Below are 19,808 nucleotides of genomic sequence, written 5' to 3'. Positions count from 1 at the left end.
TGCAGCAGGAATTTGGGTTTTCCTCTACCTCCCCTCCCCCACTGTGCAGGCACAGCCACCAGCAGGAGTAACATGTTAGTTATATCTGGCTGACTGCAAGGACACATTATAACCATATAAAGTCCATAGTTTATTTTGAGTTCCCAGGTGGAGTCAGACAGTCTAAGGGTGGGCCTGGGTATAGACAGTGAGCTGTACCCATCACTGAAGTGCTGTTTGGAACACGAACACTGCAGAGCTTTTCGGCTGTCTCCGTACTTTTGACTTCCCTAGAACGCTTGTAGAGTTGGAGTGTAGCCTTTGTGGTGTCCCGCCTTCTTCCACTCAGTCTCAAGCATTTAAATTCTCTCTGTGTCTATTCAAGTATGGATAGTGTTTTTCTTTTGAACACTAAAAATGCTCCATTATCTTCTGCCCCACGTTTGTCTATTCACCAACTGAAGGACGTCTCTGGCTGCTTCCAATTTTTGCAAAGCTAATGTTTAAAAGACACAGTAAACATCAGTGACTAAGATTTTTGTAGACATAAGCTTTCACTGTGTGTGTGTGTGGGGGGGGTGTGTCCGTGTGTCTGTGAGTATGTGTGTCTGTATGTATGTGTATATGTGTGTGTATGTGCCTGGGTGTGTCTATGCCAGTGTCTATGTATGTATGTATGTATGTGTGTGTCTATGTGTCATGCAAAAACACATTTGTGTGAGGTACAGGCACACATGTGAGCACATGACCAAGGAGACCAGAAGACAACTGTTGAGTATCATTCCTTGGGCATTGACCACCTTGCTCTTTTGAGACTGTATCTCTCGACCTGTTTCGGGGACCCCAAGTTCAAACTAAACTCCCGTGAGCCTAGCTACAGTATGCCACACCATCATGACCCGTTAGGCAGATGCTCTGGGTCTATACAAACTAGCTCCAGTTGGCTAACCCTCTCCTCCTTCCTCTCTTCCCGCCTTTCATTATCCAGCATTTGTTTTATGTCTGTCGGACCCCGTGTCCTCACCAGTCCAGCCAACTGCCTCTTCACAGTCTCCCAGATATGGTGGCTGCCCCACGCCTTCTGCAGTCTCTGCTGTCTGCCAGCGTGACTCACTCACTCCCTGAAGTTTCTGTACAAAAATCACCCTGTGCGTGAGGTCTTCACCGACCCTTAAGCAAGCAAGTACACACCCTCAGTTCAGCTGGACCATCTCCAACTCCGTTTCCCCCTAACAGTTGCTATAAGAAACACCTCATGAAGTTATGTGTTTGTTGCCTCCCTTCCATCCCAGGGGACAGTAAACACCAGGAATATGAAGCTCATTGCCCTATTTGTTTGGTGATCGATTTCTTTAAGTATCTGGAGTTATGCACGGAACATAGTAGGAACTGGCACATAGTAGGGAGCAAATGAACATTTTTTGGATACAGACGTGCCAGTTTATGCTTGTAATCCAATCACCCAGGAAGCTAAGGCATTAGGATTGCTATGAGTTCAGTGCAAGCCTGGACCTAGCCTCCTATGACCGAAACCCTTAAAAGAAACACACATAATGCACGTGTACATATTACCGAAATAATGACCGTGGTCAGCCAGTCACCTCTTCCTGTTCATGTTGATTTGATCTGGTTTTGGTTTTGAGATAAGGTCTCACTATGTGTGTAGATCTTGTAAACTCACGAAATAGACCGGGTTGGTCTTGAACTCAGAAATCCACCTGGTCCTGCTTCCCAGTACTGGGATGAAAGGTGTGAGCCCACCAGGAGCTGCTCAGAAGATGCTCAGGAGGAACATGGCCACAGTAGGTGGGTGTCACCTACACAGAAAAGCCTTCTTTTACCTCTTTAATATCAAGCCAGCCAAACTTGTCTCAAAAATTCACTCTCAGACCTTTCGAGAGTGGGCTGGCTCCTCACTTTGCCTGAGAGTTGCTCAGTGTCTAAACTTCCCACTGGCTGCTTCGAGCAGCTGACAGGAAGAAACAGCCCAGGCACACAGCATTTCACTAGGGGTTCCAAGGGCCCTGCAGCACACAGACTCTTGTTTCCATTTTACAGATAGGGAAACTGAGGCTCAGAGAGCTCCACATCTCAGGAAATATACCACAGATCTTGTGTCTCTGCTCCCCAGAGAGCAATGAGTAATGCTGTCCCCCGTTCTGGAGACACCATCCTGGATGATGTATCAGGGTGTCTGCTGCCGTTCACTGTGAAGTCAGCCTCCCAAGAGTCATTAGAGATACCCTGCTTGCAGTCAGCTGGAGCCGAGAGAAGCTGCAGGCCCTGCCACTGGGCCTCTTGTCTGCCTTGCACTAAGAATCTTTACCGGGAGATAAATGGGTGTGATTATTGGCTCATGAGGGTTAGAGATTATCTGCGGATTTCTCTCTCCCTTTGCAGCAGACACAATAGAGAGGGGATTAGTTGTAATTTCAGAGCCCAGAGGAGGGGACCAAGCACCTTGACAACTCACATTTTTCTAAAGCTTGAGAGGCAGATGGGTTGAGGCTTGAAGTTAAGCTCTGTCCTTGACCCAGCCTCGTCCCCCCAGGCCTGTTATTTTCCTCTATACAAGGAACTAGAGATGCCTATAAAGGAATAGAACTGATAGGATGAATGTATATTATATACTATATACATTAATTAAATGTATATTTTGCATACATATGTACATGCACATACATAAGGGCTATTTACTAGACTGGCTTATGCAATGTAGTCCAGGTAATCTAAAAGTGGCTGTCTCATGTCGGAAAGGCCAAGAAGCTGGTAGTTCTTCAGTTCTTTAAACTGGATAATATCAGCAGTCCCAGCCTAGTACTGGAGACAAAAGGACTTCAGTCTACACTGGGAATCCTGACAAGGCTGGAGTTAATACTGACTGCAGGACAGGTGAACTACATGCTAGCATGAAGACAAGCAGGCAGAAAGCATGGCTTCTGTCTTCCATACACTTTTATTTGGATTGTCATCAGAAGGTATGACCCAGACTTAGGGTGAGCCTGCCTGCTTCAAATAACCTGATTAAGAAAACCCCTCAAGAGGGGTTCTAGATGGTTCCAGATGTAGTCAACTTGACAACCAAGATTCGTCATCACACATGCTTAGATGTGTCTGTTCCTTCCATCAGAAGAGAATCCAAAGTCCTGCTCTGAAGACATTTACATACAACCATAAAGTGCTGCACTGATTAACTCTGAGCATCTTAACCTCATCTCAACTCTCCTCCAGCGTCTTGAAACAGCAAAGTGAATGTAAGCCCTTCACAGGCATGTTATCGTTTATGCTTCTCTTTAAATAATCCTAAGAAATACATTCTACGTTATTCTTGCTGTGTAGATAAGGAAACTTAGCTTCATGTGGCTTACCTAACATCAGAAGACCTGCCTGGAACACAAGTCATGGCTCCCCAAGGCAATGTTTAATCCTGTCCTAAATGTCACCATTGCATGTGACATGGTCTCTGCAATGCATTCTGACTTGGACTTGAACCAGCATCAGTGGGCTCTCTATCTTTATACAACATTGGTTCCTGAGTCTGATCCTTCATCTGTGAACTAATAAGGCTGAGATTTCTGCCTCAAATGCCTGTTTCAAGATTTAAACGAAATATAATATACATGTTAAAGAATTACAGTTCTGTGCTTCCTTCTCAAAAATGAGAATCAGTTGGGTCAATATGACAGTGGCAACGTCTCTGTCATTAGAAGCACTGGCTGCTCTTCCAGAGGAGCTGAGTTCTGCTCCCAGAACCCACATGGGGTAGCTCATGACTGTGTGTAACTCCAGAGGATCTGATGCCCACTTCCAGCGTCCACCAGCACCCACATTTATGTTTCACACACAACCACACACACATAAATAAAATGTAGAACATTTGTTATAAAAACACGTTAAGTGTAAAATGGACAAAGGTGAAATTTCTGTCGTTCAGGGTTGGTAAGTCCCATGCTGGACTTTCTGAGGTGAGGGCCTAACAGGAAGGTGCCCGGGGTACCTCCTACCTGACCCAGCACTGCAGCAGCTGCTAGCTACAGGGGTCCCCCACTACTGGAAAGAGGTGCCTTGTGGCCAAGCAGTGTCCTGGCTGGATTCGTGCTGGGTAGGAAAGGGCTCGTGGGATAAGTTCACACTCTTAGTTTCTCCTGTGCGGAGGCTAGCTCACCAGTCTCGGACTCGCGAGCCTCCCGAATTCAGAAAATCAATTTCTCCACGTTTATGAATTCCCCAGTCTCAGGTACCATAGCAACCCAAAGCAGACTGAAAGAACAGGTTCAGGGGTAACCCAGCAGACTCGGTTCCCGTGGAGATGAGATTCAGGGAGCAGAAGAGACGATGAATAAGTGACCAGGCATTTCAAAGAGCAGAAAGTGTCATCAGAGAGAAAACGAGAGGTAATTGTACTATGTACTGGGGGGTGAGAAGAAGCCACCTTAGAGAACGCGGGCAGACATGCCTTCTGGAGTGAACACTGAGGGACAATCTTCCTCTGTGACCGCACACTGAGAGCCTTGTAAAAGCAAGACACTGAACAGCAGCTGTGCTGCAGAGCCCAGCCAGCCCTACAAGTCAGCCATTCCCACAGCGCACAGCACTTCCCAGAGGGGTGGAGGGGGAGCAGGCAGATCTTTGTACCTGAGCCGAGAGTGTCATTAGCCCAGCAGCCACCCTCTCAGAACATAAACTCCAATGATGACATATGATGCGATTGCCACAAAACAGGGAACGCCAGCACTAAAACCCAGGAGCCAAATGATATAACACAGCAGAGGCCCGAGCGGGTGCTGGGAGCCTGGAGATGGGCTGTGAGGTTCAGTAGCTTCGTGCTTTCTAGAGTACATATTCTAAAGACCTGTGCATTTCTCATTTTCCTGCCAGTTGAAGCTTTTGCCTCTAGACTAGACTCCTTGCCTGCAATTCTTCCTCCTCGTCCAATGCTTACGAGGAAACTGCACAGGCCCAGGTCTGCTGCCAAGTTTTGCTGACTAGTAAGAGCCACAGGCACGCACGGGACCCTCCTTGATCCACGTTGCTCCAGAGTGCTGTGCAGCTCTGTGCAGCTCCCGTAGAAAGCGCTTTGAAAACTGAAGAAGACAACACAGTTCCTGTAGGTTAACCAAGGACACCACAGGTCACTGTTAAAGATGGAGTCCCTGCCCGTCAATGGCTCTCCACTGCCCGAGACATGAAATCATGATGTGTGAGTGTGAGCCCATTCCAGGCTGACTTCCCATCTATAGCCTCTTCATGAGCAAACAGCATGAAACACGTAACTCCGTGCCCACAAACACACAATGATACCTCCATTTTTACATCCCAAGGCCCTCTATCTCAAGCACAGAGGTTCAATTCAAGTCTCTGTAACCTTTCCCCAAAGGTAGTTTATCACACCTTCCAATGCCTAGCAGCACTCCCCACACAAAGGCTTCCCAGCAGGAGCGAAGGCATCCAGACACCCCCGTGTGCAGGCTTTTTATGGACTAATCATCCAGGGCAGACCTTGAGCCATTCCTGATCATCAGAAGTTCAGATTCAGTGGCTCAGAATTCAGATCTCAGGCTTTGAGTCACATAAACTCAGGATAAGCTTCACCCTGCTGCCCACCAGCTTTGAGACTTCAGTTTGCTTTGGGAAACAGGGAAGAATGAGCCAGAATGATTACCAGCTAAGACCCAGCATGTGAAATTCTACCATCGTATGTCATATCGGGATAGTGCTTCACCATTTGCAATTAGTATCCTCATGTTTCGTTTTATCCTGATCTGAGTGTCTGTCCATTGAGGTCACCCACCCCTCTCCTGGTTGAAGGTAACTCTTGAGACCCTATTTAGTCTGTGTTTCCTAGTGATACAAATTCTGAGATGCAAAGAGTTGTGCCCTAGCTCTAGATCCCAGAATGCATCATGGTATAGTATCACCATCTACACGCTGTTGGGTCAAGTCAACCTGCTTCTGTTGCCCTCAATTGTTTGGGGTATAAAATGGGCAGAATGATGCCCACTGGATAAGGCCGGTGTGTACCTCAGGAGAGAGCATTGCTGAGAACTGGCCTGTGTGGGGAGAGGGAGGACATTGCTATTCTGATTTTGTTGTTCAGGCCTGTGGTCCCGTGGTGTGTTCTCTGTGACTGACCATGCCTCTCAAAGTTCATGTATTAGAAACAGAGTTGTTAAGACACTGTAGTAGCTGATACGTTATGGAAGGCATTGGCTCACGGTGGCTCTGTAATTCATAATGGATAAATGCTCACTGCAACAGAGCTTGACCTTAGAAGCGTCTCTCTTCCCCCTCCTTTTCCCTTTTCTCTCCTTCCTTTTCCCATTCTCCTTATTTCTCTCCCACTCCCTCTCTCATAGAATAACACAGCAAGAAGGTTTTTGCCGACTTCTCTGTGCTGGACACTCCAGTCGCTCAACCTTGGCAGGCCCTTTCTGTCCATGATTAATTACCTGTGGCGTATCCCATTACTGCATGACAAGATGGCCTAAGAGCCTCTCCCAGCTACGTTTTCCCTATGTGTATCTTGTTGAGTATCTCTATGTGCCCTCTTGTTGAGCCTACTCTGGGAGCTTCAGAGATGATTACATAGTCACCCATACAGCAGCTCCAGCCTCCCCAAAGATGAGTCTGCGATACGCAGATCCAAATAAATTCTGCTCAGAATGCTCCCAGCTAATCAGACCAAAGTCCTCCAAAGACTGCTGGGGGCATGGAAGAAGGCCAGGTATGGAGGCAGGAAGAGAGGCTGGCTGTGCTGCATGAGACCCTGCCTCCAAAAGAGAGCACATGGGAAGACTCTGCAGGCCTTATACAAATTCAACACATCTTATGTGAGAAATCTGAGCATCTTCAGGTTTCTGTAACAAGTTCCTAGAACCAATTCCCCATGGATAACAAGGGATGGCTGTCAATTTATTTCAGCATGTAGCAACTACCAAAGAACTGAAATTTGAGCAGAGGAAAATTGTAAAGTAATGTTACAAGTAATGGGATTGTGATGTGATGCTTTTGTCCACAAACGTGTTGAACACACTTTGATTAAATACACAGTTGGTGATGGATCTCTTTGAGGGAGTGGTGTTTGAGCATATGAGCTAAAATCCAGTTGACTAGACAGATTTGGCCCCGTGAGAGACGATGATGAGGATGACAAGCAAAGAAAACATATATATATATATGGCAGCTTGGGATAGAAATTGAGGTCACTGGAAGGGAAGTTGGTGACTCAGAGGACAAGCATTGGTGATAAAGCTGCCAAATGGGGCCTTGGAGGCTGCGATGGAAAATGAAAATTAAATGAGCAATCACATAAAGAAAAGGGAGTCCCTGACTTAACAGCTACAAGTGAACAACTATTGTGTGCTAGGTGGTGGAGATCCCGAGAATAATGCGGATCCAGCTTTTACAAGGCTGGTAGTTGGGGTGGAAAGAAACAATCATAAAATACGACTAAACATCTAGTAAAGGGACTTACAGGCTGACCCCACAGCACGAGAGATTTGGTTGACACTAAGGACACTTCGATTTATGGACTAAACCTACGGAGTAAGGTTGCTGCCAAAAGGTTAAGGGGCACCAGTGCTAAGTCCCAGGATGAGTCTGCTCAGAACGAATCTCCTAGCGTTGAGAACCAGGGAGGAGATTCTGCCTTTTGCTAGTGAATGACTTTAAATATCCTATCTTCAGAAAGATCTCCCTGGGGGACGGTTAATAACATCTTCCGAATGAGATACCAAAGACAGAGAGCTGGGTGGTGTCTACAGCTGAACAGGTAGGTGTACAGATATGGGGAGAAGGGGATAGAGATTTCCAAGATGGGATGTCCTAGCAACAGACACCCCCACCCCATGTCCCCAAACTTCAAGGCCGAGCTTATGAGTCTAGGGAACTCCCCAGGCTCCCTCTTGCTTGCCCAGCCGTTTCTTCTGCCACTCGCTGTTGTCCCAGCAGCCAGCCCCCGCCTCCCTTCTCAGGAAGCTCGGGTCTCCCTGGGAGCCAGGCTGCCCTTGGGGGAGGCCTCTGAGCTGTACGCCCTGCAGCTCCGCCAGCTTTCGGGGCGACATTAGAGGGGCTCTGCGCCCCCCGCGTGGCTCGCACTAAGCCCGGCAGGAGGGAGAGTCTCGGCGGAGGAGTGAGGAGGACGGGAGGGAGAGGCGCGCCTTAGCCTCGGTCCCGGGCGCCCTAGTCGGCCGCGGAGAAACTGCAGCCTCCAACAGGTTCGTACACCGCGCTCGTTCCGCGTCGCCAGCCGAGTGGCCCGGGGAGACCCTGGCCGTGGGCCCGCGCTGCCCGGAGCCCTGCGCGCCGCCGCTCAGGCCTGTCCCTCCGCGGCGCTTCACCCCCCCCCCCCCCGCTCCCTTCCACACCGCCCGGGGGACAGCTCCGGGCTCCGGCGGGGCTCGGCGCGCAGTGAGTCCGAGCGGCCCCCGGGGCTCTGAGCGCTTGCACCCGGACTCGCTCTGACGCGGCCTCCCGGCCGCGACCCACGGAGCGCAGCGCCAGGGCCTGGGCGCTCCCGGGGCGGAAGGCTGCCCTGTCGGGGACTCCCGTTCCTCCCCGAGAGGCGGCGCGGGCGCGCTGGACCCAGGCCTAGTCACCGCCGCGGCCCCAGGCCGGTTCTGCAGTCCCCGAGGCCTGGCGGAGCAAAGGCGGGGGCTCAGCTAGGGCTCGGAGAGAGGGTGGAGAGGACAGGCACGGGAAGGTCCCCGGCTCCAGCGGGGCGAGCTGGGCCTAGTCTGCACTGGGAGGAAGGAGTGCGCCGCCCCCCTTTCCTGCAAACGTCCACCCCACCTCCGGGTGGCGGACTTGGGAGAGACCAACCCTGAAGCCTGCGGCTGCGGGCTGCAACCGCTGGCTCCGGCTGTGCCCGGAACATCCCTAGAAAGTGTGAGGCTGAGTTTCCGTCGAAGGGGAGGGGGAAGGGGTTGAGAAACAACAGGGAAACCGCTGGAAGGAACCGGGCAGCTGCAGGCTCCCCTCCTTCTGGTCCAGGGTTCCACCTCCACCTAAAGAAAAATCCGAGCTTGGCAGGGAGGGAGGAAGCAGAAGTGCCCCGGGCAGCAGGTTGCAAAGGCGGCTTTGCTCCGGGAGACTACAATTAACGAGGGGGAAAAAAGAGGTTGAGCGTGAGAAGCTGGGAGGTTCCCAGCCAGGATAAGCCAGCTCCTGGGCAGAAAACCAACCGGAGAAGAAAAAGCTCCTCTCGGGAGTTGAAACTGGGAGGGCCCTCGTATCACGTGACCCTCTAGTTCTCTCAAAGACTCTCTCCAGGCAAGACGGCCTAGGGAAGCAGAGGTGTCCCCTAAAAAAAAAAAATCACTCAGCAATCTAGTAGTAGAATTAAGCCTAAAACCCAGGCTCTTTGATTCCTGGAGCCATACGGATTCATACGAGGAAGAACAGGTGGCCTCTATTCTGAACACAGCCTCAGCTTTAGCACCTGGTAGCTCACAGCCACAGGTAAATAACCTCCTGAAACTTCCTTGACCATTCAAGAGGGGGTGGTAGCATTAGCACTATGCACTGGGTTAAGGTTTAATGTCCTAGCTATGCGGTGCCTGGCACATCAATACTGAAAATAAATAAACCGAGTAGCTGTCATCATTAATTATTCTTCCTGAAAACATGTTCTGGGAACACACATTTTGGGGGAATGAAGAAGTGCCCCAAGGATGCCACAGGCCAGCAGAGGAAGCAAAGAGTAAAATTAAAATATGATGTGATAAGTACTCAGTCTAGTAAACAAGGCTGTGGGACTTCCGAAGCAGGAGTGTTGGATTGTGGGAGAAAAGAGATTGCAGACAGATGGAGCTGTGTGTAAAGGCCTGGAGGTATGAAATCACAGGCCCCAGGGTGATGTCATCATGCCAGAAGGTCCCCAGGATGGAAGGCTGAGGACAGTCCCCAAAGCGCTTTTCAGGATAAAATGTTTCAAGTATATTTATAATAGAGGGAAAAAATAGGAGCTAGGGATGTGGCTCAGTCTTTAGGGCAGCAAGCGCAGCATGTGCCAAGCCCTGGGTTTGATCCCCAGCACCACATAAATCTGGCATAGTAACACACTACTGTAACCCCAGATGAAGGCAGGGAGATCAGGGGTTCAAGATTATCCTTGGCTACAAAGTGAGTTCAAGGCCAGTCTGGACTTCAGGAGTCCCTGGAGAAAGAGGGGGCAAGGTAGGGGGATGACACAGTCCAGCTTCAGTGGCTGACCAATTTAACTTCCCCTATATCCATATTCACTCTTCTCTCCCCCCCCCCTTTTACACACACCACATATATGCAACACCACATATACATACCACACTACATATACCATAAACACATACCACACATGCACCAGGTATACACACAACACATGTACACACTATATACACACAAACACCACACCACATACACACACCATCCGTACATACACCACATATACACACATACCATATACACTGCACACACCACACATGCTTCAGGTATACACACATACACAAACCACACACATACACACACCATACACACACATACATACACATGCCATACACATACCCCACCACCACATATACATCATACACATACACACAGCATACATGTATACATACACACACCACATATACATCACACCCATACACACCACACACACACACACACACACACATCCAAACATATACCACACACATACTCACACTGAATTATTTTTGGAAAAGCCTTAGACATCATGTAAGACTCCATATCATTGTGTGCAGAGAAATTTTTCAACATCAATAACCCCTTCTGCCACCCAGATGCTGTGCCACCTTAGATGTCATTAACTCTTGACCTCCCTGCCTCTTCCAGTTCTCAGGGGGAAGTCTTGAGGAATGAGGCATATTGTGCTAACACATACATTAGAAGCCCCTTTGGGAAAAGTGGGGGGGGGGGTGACAAATGTTACCCAGCCAGAATGGGACGATGACGCCACACCAGCCAGATTCTAGAAAGAAAATCAAAAGACAAATTTCGTCCCATAAAGAAAAACTGAGTTTCCCCTCCAAGTGACCTTCATCGTGAATTCATACAGTGGAGACTTGGTGATCAATAAGTCATGTTTTACTGAAACATGGGTGTCCCTGGTACTGGGGCCAGGATCTTTGAATGGTTCCTACATACAGCTTTTCGGTTCACTGCTCAGATTGGGCCTCTGGGTTTCCTGGTACATGCGGCAGCAGTATGCTGTTTCCTTCCCCAGCTATAAAGCCGGGCAGGAGATGTTTACCTGGTCTCCAGGATGAAGGTTGTGTGTGTCAGCTAGTCTTTGAGACCTGACAAGCTTTTTTTATACAGCCTTTAGAAGTGACTTGAAGTTAGGTTAGTGGCACCAGTCCCCTAGTCACTGTGCTTTCTTCCCAGGTGACTCCCTGGCTCTTGTTAACAAAGGCCTCTGAAGTGAGACACCCCTACTCCATCTCTGTGGAGTTCTGTGCAGTTTCTTTTAGTCCTGATAGGATTACCTTGATGAACATGAAGGTTTTTTCTCCATTTGCCCTGAATTTGGCCACACTTCCCTCTGGGCTACAGACTCCAGCTCCTTTGATGTAGTCCATGAGTAGTGTTTGGCCCCGGCTCTGGTGGAACTCAGAATTTTGTGTCTCTTTAGAGTATAAAGTCTCCCCCAGTGACTGCTGCCATGTGACAGCTGTGTTGAGAGGCAGTGCCTTGATTGTGCTCTGGTGTTCTGACTTAGAAGTTAGTATTTTCCCTTTTCAGGGGAGCCCCTGGCCTGTGCAATACTGTGGAAGATAGTATCACACAAGTTACCCTAAGTTAAAGAAAGACAAATGAGGAAAGAGGCAAAGAGCTCTTCACATCCTGTGAAGGGGAGTCAGCAGAAAGTAGCCAATGAAATTGCCTCATGCCTGGGGGTAAGACTGGGGCAGGCAAAGCTAGTGACAGAAGGTGAGCGTGCGCCTATGACGTTAGCCTGAACTAACAGATCTAGATGTGGTAGCAGACCCAGATGTGCCATGCAGAGTGACCCTACTCTTCCTTCAAGACACTTGGTCACTGAGTAGCTCTTCCACATCAAGCACTGCAGGTACCGTTGACATGGCATAAACAGACTCATGTGACACCTGCTTTTCTGGGGCTCACACGCTCAGAGTAAACACCATCATTGAAAACAATGCAAAGACAAATGTGGAAACACTTAGACATATATGGAAACGGTGACATGAAACTGGTGTCCAAATAACAGAGTCATGTCTGTGGGGAAGCACACTCCTCTGCACACTCTGAAAAGAGCAAAAGGCTAAATGTAAGCCTGGGGTGTTTGGGGACAGGTAGGAGGACGGCATCTCTGGAACAGAGCAAGTGTGCGGAGAACCGACAATAGATGAGGTCAGGACAGGGCAGGGCAGGAATAGACAGAGCAGAACCTTCCAAGCCATGGTTACACGTGGAGTTTTATTCAAAATACACACACACACACACACACACACACACACACAAAAATGACACAAACTCATTTTGCTTTTTAAATAAGTCTCTATTGGCCATTTGGAGAGTAGATGGTCAATGCTGAGTTAGGAACAGAGGAGACAGGGAGAATAAGATACTGCCTTCCTGTTTTGAGGTGCTCAGCACAGAGTCAAACAGACAAGGGAAGCATCACCCCATGGCGAGGGCTAGCATGGGCTGTATCACTAAAGGGAAGGGCTTGCTCCAGCAAAGCAAAACAAAGAAGGGTTTGCTCAAGGGAGCCTCTAGGAACCCTCCTAAGGTATAGTGTGGTTTCTTAGTCCTTCCCAACGTTCTGTGCCTAAGAAATTGCCTTCCTAGCCAGGAGTTTTTTAGGCTTGGCGTCTATGTCCCATGTTGGGCACCACAAAGTAATTTTATTGGGTGGGGTTGCCCTACTCTTTCCTGTTTAGTCCCTGAGTAAATAATACAAAGACATAAGGATTTATTCACAAGCTACAAACCTAAACTGGGCAGGTTCTGAGACTATCATAACCCGGCTAGGCTATTAATAAGCAGATAAATGCTCTATTACCAAGTGAGACTTGCTCTGTTTCATGTGTGTCCTCAATATGAGCTTCTTTTGGTCATGTGCTCATGGTCCCTTTATGGTTCATCTTCATGGTCCATCCTGCTTCATGGGGCCTCTCCTTTTTCCTTCTCATGTTTCCTACCTGAGGCCCCCTACTCAATCTCAATTTCTCCTTCCTCTCCTGCTCAGTCACAGGGTCCAGCCTTTTATTGTCCAATCAGCGATTGGAAAGCATTCTTCATAGTATATGGTCAATACAGTGTCCATGTTCAGACTGCAACCTGATCTTGGGGCCAAGAACTAACTCAACATTTGAATATATAGTGTACAAGACCCCAACACAGGCAGTGGGAATCGGCTGTTCCTGAGAAAGGAGAGGAGCAGAGCTGGTGGGCAGGCAGAGGCAACAGTGATAGAGAGTGATCTAGACTTCCTAGCACAGATCCCAGCTCTCCACAGAGACACTTGGCGAACTGGAGGAAATGGTCTATCTCTGTAACCTCTAGCTCCTCATTCTTATTAATCCAAGTTCCTCCTTCAAAGGGGGACTTAAAACAATGAGACATCAGGAAGCCCTGGCACTCAGAGAGTAAGTCTGAGGGCTCGAGGATGGTTCATTTATAAGGATCTTTCTGTGCAAGCATGAGCACCTGAGTTTATATTCTCAACTCTCCCCTACAAAGCTGGGTATGGTTGTGTGCATATGGAATCCTAGTGCTCTGGAGGTAGAGACAGAAAGTTTCCTGGGGCTTCCTGGCCAGATAATCTTCCCAAATAGTGAGAGGCCTTGTCTCAAAGAAATAAGGCAGAGAAAGAAGTGAGGAAGGCACCTGACATTGACCTCTGACACACACACACACACACACACACACACACACACACACACACAGACACAGGTATGCACAAACACAGTCATAGGCACCACATGTGCAGAATAAATAAAAATAAAAAAGAAAGAGCAGTGTGGTCAGGGGTCAAAAGAGAGCCAGTTAGCAAGACACACGTGCGGAGCCCAGCTCTGAGAACCTGCAATCACAGGCTGGAAATGGCTGTCACATTCTATAGTAAGTGGGGGCTGTCAGAGTGCTTCAAGAGAGAGTCTAGTAGTGGAGAGCAACAAAACCTCTGGGGTCCAGAGAGGGAAGGGAATTTACCCATACTCACACAGCCAGTTCCCAGCAGGCCTCTGCCATCTGTCTCCCTCGTGTCTGTAGGATGGCAACGGCAGGTTATATTTTGTTCCTCCATGACATCCTCACAGCCTATGAGAATTCCTAGTATATTCTCAGTAAATATTTATATAATACATTGCTGAGTCAGAGACCAAATGGAACAGGAAACATCGGAAACCTTGAATCCTTGAGAAGATTAATGTATTTAAGGCAATGAGCAAACACCCTTGATAAAATAGATCAAACCGTTAGAGAGGTTTGTCCTGAACCCCCCAAACCCCAGGTTCTCTCATGATAAAAGACGCTGATGCGTACACTTCCCTCTCTGCCCCCGTAATCCACAACAAGCATCACTTCATAGTGTTCAGAAGTTAATCTTGGTAATGTGCCTACAAGATGAAAAACGGTTGCCTAGACTTCAGTGTGGTAATTGCCAATGCAGAGAAAATGCATTTCTCTATTTGCAAGAGGCAAGCCTTTGTGTTCTGCAAAAATAAAGAAACAAACAAACAAATAAATAAAAACCCAGCCATTAGGATTTCTGTGGGCTGACTCGTTGGGAAACTGTGAATGCCAGGCCAGCAAGTAGGGTCTTTCAGTTCAAGCGGCAGATGGTTAGAGGAGCCCAGCGCCAGCTCTCAATGCTGAACGCCTACTCAGAGCAGGGTACAGGGCCAGGCACCTCTCCAACAGCAGAGAAGCCCATCCCACCACCTCTTAGCTGGGTCATGTGACCTGTCCATCCTTCTCTGAGCTTCAGCATCATGATCTATAAAGAGGAGAAAGACTGGTGGAATCCCTGGGGTCATTTTGACTTTGGCAGGTCGTGAACGAGTGTCTCTTCAATGCTGTCAGTAACCCTGTGTAGTAAATGTATCCTGTTTCCCGAATATGCAAGCACAAAGCCAGAAGTGCCTTCCCAAGCCATCCTTCTTGGCTCAGGACAAGGGCCTGGCCTTCAAAGAGCTCAAGTCTAATGGGGAGAAAGAAAACAAACATAAAATTATTTGCCAGGCTCTATACATTCTGAGAGAATGAAAGAAAGGGGTATGTAACACAGAGTGGGCCTATTTAAGAAAATCATCCAGGGAAGAATTCAAGAAGAGGTAGTGAAGCTAAGATCTCGGAAAAAAAAAAAAAAAAGCCTTGGGACAAGCCAAACATGCAGCACCAGGCAGAAGAAACAAAAAGGGTAGATACCCTGAGTCATGGGAAACCCAGCAAGGTTGCAGGATGGTAATCGAGTGAACAGTGAGGAGAGGGTGGTGGGAACCCCTAAAGGCTGGTGTTGCCAAGGTCAGCACTGTGAGATTGCCACTGGGAACAGTCTAGTAGCTGCTGAGGCTGAGACAGGAGCTGAGGCTGGGACCCAAGCCTGCTCAGAGACCTCCCAGAATGGGTGTCCTACAACCCCTCCCTTGTCTCTTCCACCCAGCCCAGGAGGCTGAGTCCCTTCTTGCCCAACCCCATACCCCCTAAAGCACAAAGCCTGCTTCCGCTTCTCCCAGCGCCATGACTCTGGGTCTCTGTCCCATGCCTCTCACTGCCCAGAACCTGGCAAGATGATTCTAAGCTCCCACCTTCCCCTGCACTCAGATCCCATTCCCCACCACCCAGAGGCACAAATCTGAGGTCCATCAATGGTTCTTCCCCTGGCTGCCCTAAGGCTCCTTACAGATGGGCCCGAGGACCCTGCCTCAAGGCCAGCCACATGCTTCCGAATTCCCTACTAGACCACACTTTCTCCATGATATTGCAGATGGTGGTCCCTCTATCCGGCAAGCCCTGTCCCAGCCCCTCAGCTCATCTTCTCGTGGAAGCTCCTGGGTGGGCTAGCCTTGACACACCTGCCATAGAGTGGGGCTCACGCTGTATTTTAGTTGGCTGCTTTCATGGCAGCTCTTCACTTCTCACTTCTGGGCAAGGCTGGGGGTGGGGAGGAGGATCTGAGCTTCAACTGTGGGTCAGGTCCTTATTGAGCCTCTTTGTCATCCTCTGCAGTAGCTGTGACACTGGACAGCCAAGTTCAAGACAGAGTGTTGAGACCCTCCCCTGTGCAGTTAGGCTAGCTGGCCTGCAAAAGGAGCTAGTCAGTCTGAGAGCTGACACTTCTCACTATCACAAGTCCTGACCTACCCTCTGCCTACTCTCCAAGTCACTCAACTCTTGACTAAGCACCTACTATGTACCAGCACATACTATGCGCTGGCACCTAAGGTACTAGCTGTTAGTTAGGAACTCAGTAGGAGGCTAAAACCAAGCCAACTGGATTCCTGATTTGTTTGTTGACTTCCCAAAGGTCATGTACTTGACCCAGCCCAAAGGCATACAAGTCACCATTTGCATTCAAATGCAGCTCCTGGGAAGAATCCAATCCCTCGATCCCCTCTGTCATCCCCCAAACACACACACACACACACACACACACACACACACACACACACACACACACACAGAGCCCCCACTCCCCATCCCAGCCAATCAGAAAACAGTAGCTTGGCCATGGATCTAATCCAGTTGCTGGTTTTCTCCTGAGAGTAGGAATCACACCCGTCCCTTATACTGCTCTATCACTGCCTTAGAACATAGCCTGGTATTCTCTTGCATCCATCCTCAGACAGCTACCACGGCCTGCTCAGTCCTGAGTCCTTGAGAGCAGCCGGAAGGAGCCCCTATTCCAACTGTGGAGTTAGGGGCTGAAGCTGTGTATGGTGAAGGTTAAGCATAGGATGGGGGAGGGGGCCAGTGGACCTCAGGGCTGACTGCTGGAAACAAAGGATCTAGAGTCCTCTCTGTGGGGCCCCGTTTCACCACACAGTGTACCCTGTGAGCTGTACAGCCCCTGGTCCTTCTGAACCTCTGCCCCCACTTTGCTAAATGCCTGAAGTAAGACTGTTCCTGGAAAGAAGGCAGGGAGGGTCCAGGAGGGAATGACAGGTTGTGTTGGGAGGAAATGGGTAAGCAGACATTGCAGGTACATCAATAGTTCACATCTGGTTTAGCAGCTGGTTAGGCAGTTAGAGGACTGTGGGTTGGGATCCCATCTAAGCAGACCTCCATGTGAACTGGACCATCACGTCAACTGCCTTGCCATCTTTGCTCTCGGTTAAATTGGACCTCTCTAATCTTCAGTGTGTAGACAGGTCTACCAGACCATGGGGGCAGGCTCAGTCAACAAACACTGGCGGGATGCTGACATTGCCAGACCTTGGGAAAGGCCTGGAAACAGGCACAGATCCGCCAGGAGAGGGAGGGAAGTAACTAGGGTTTGAGGGGTTCTCACCTACATGTCTTTGCAGCCAGGATCCAGCTTGCACACAGGAGGTAGGCACCGTTAAAGCCCCATTATACAGAAGAGGAAGCAGAGACTCAGGGAGATACAGTAGATACCCAGAATCCAGAACTGGAAACCAGACATGATTGGCAACAAAATATATTCGTTGATCCCCTGGTGGCACCATCCAGGCGTTTCCTGAGCCAGTAAACAAGATGGGCAACTGCTAGCAGGCTAAGTGGAAAGGAGCCAGGAGTTTGATCTGATGCCAGACAGAGGCCCATCCTGCCCAGCCCTTTGCTAGAACTGGAAAAACAAACAAACAAACAAACAAAAACCCCAGTAGTCTTGGCTGGACACCATAGTGACTGAGAACACACTGGATGTCATGTTCACTTAGGAAGCCCAACAACCTCTGGCTATACTCTCAGTTCCAAATCCTCTTTCCTTCTCCAGGAAGTTGACCATCTCTGACATGCTATCTACCCTGCTTGGTGTCTGAGGCTCGTGCACCCCAGCTCATCCAGGAAGCACAGGTAAGAGCACTACCCAAGGTCATAACCATGGGTAGCATTCAGGAAACCTCTTGGCCAGAGAATAAGATGAAGGGGGTTCTTCTTCCTCTTCTAAGTTGGATTGAGATGATTTGGTCTGGGGGGGGGGTTGCGATGGTTCAGGCTTCATCTTTGGTGCCTTATCTTATCAAATGCTTCTACTCAAAGCTCAAAGGTGGGTGTTCTCCTCCTTGGTTTCAGATGAGAAGAGTGAAGTTCAGAGAACAGTTCAGTGTGCAGGTGGCTAAGGCTGAGTTCCTATCTGCTCTTCTAGTCTGTGGTCTAGCTGCCTGTGCACACGGGGACTTGGTCAGTGTTTAATGAGTCAACTGATGAATCCTGTGTGGTAAAATGCAAGTGGGGCCGGGTCACCACAGGGCTCTTTGCTTTTTCTGCTGAATCACTGCACCCTCCTCTTCTCCCTCCTCCTCTCCATCCCCATCCCCATAACTCAGTAGTGGTGCCCACTGCCAGCTTCTTCAAAGACAGAAAGACCGTGAATGGAGCAGCCGACCTTGGCTCTCCTGCAGGTTAGCAGGCCAAGCTTAGTCACCCCCACCCCCAGCATCCTTCCATCCTCAGTGTCTCTTCCCCTAATCCAATGTGCAGAGTTGTAAACTTGTTTCTTTAAATAAACAGCCTCGAGTTTCATAGCAAATAGTCTTTTAAGAGGAGGAACCATCTCCAGGCCACCTCATATTTAGCATACAGTGATCCACATATTTGCACAGAAAGAGTGTGTGTGGTTACAGGGATCGCTCGAATGCTATAGATGCCGTGGCTCATCCAGATGGGAGCTATTTACGACACTGAGTCATTCACAGACAACTGAGGAATCCCAGGCTGGGCTCTGAGCCCCAGCACCACAGCCTTCATGGCTCTCTGCCTCATAGTTGGGGGAGGGGCGAGGGAGAGAAATCCCATCGCAGAACAGAGACAGAGTGGGCATTTGGGTTCTAAGGAACAGGAGACTTTCCCTTTGGTGTTTCCTGTTTCAAGCCAGTGTTCTTCACCCAGAGCATTCCACCTTCCCAGGCCATGGGAGCCAACATGTCACTGTACAGGAAAGAAAAAAAAAAAAGACAAAAGAGAGAGACTGACCAGTGTTCCACAGAGAATCCATGACAGAACTGATACCACCAGCAGCCTGCTGACCACAGCCTGGAGGTCTTTCTCCCCCTAGTCACCTTCTGTGACTCCCCTGAGGAGCATCCTGTCCCTGTAACATGAGGGTCTCTCAGCACTGCCTTCCTTGGATCCTGTAAGTGCTGAACTGAGCAGAATCTCCCTGACTTTGAGCTGCCGCGTGTTTGGATCAGGGCTGGCACGCACTGTGTACTCAATGGACGTAGACTGAGCTGTAGTCAAACCTAACTCAATAGCAGTTCCCGAGAACTCAAGTTCTCGGTTATCTCCACCTTCCTTCTTGTCTCTCCGCCAGTTCTCTATCCATATAAAAATAGGCTCCCTCCTACTCGCCACCCACTTCTGCCCAATTCTATAATGAATCAATTTTATTAATAGGCTTTGGGATGGAAACTTAACAAAGGCTTTTTGTGAAAGTCACCATTTATCTCCCTATTATAGTTCACTTCTCAAAGAATTCTAATAAACTAGTCAGGTGGGATTCAGTCCTTCCATAATCCTCTTTTCCCCTCCATATACAATGTATCTCTGGAAGCACTGGGGACCACAGTGTATCTAGTTGTTCTGACAGACGGCAGCAAGAGACACAAAAAGCATGGCTCTGGCGTCAGGGCTGAGTTACATTCTAGATGGCCATTTAAATGGCTCTAGATTTATATTGATTA

This window comes from Micromys minutus (assembly GCF_963924665.1).
Source record: "Micromys minutus genome assembly, chromosome: 1".
NCBI classification, from domain to species: Eukaryota; Metazoa; Chordata; class Mammalia; order Rodentia; family Muridae; genus Micromys; species Micromys minutus.
The sequence above is the reverse complement of the archived record's forward strand: the minus strand, read 5'-3'. Positions refer to the sequence as shown.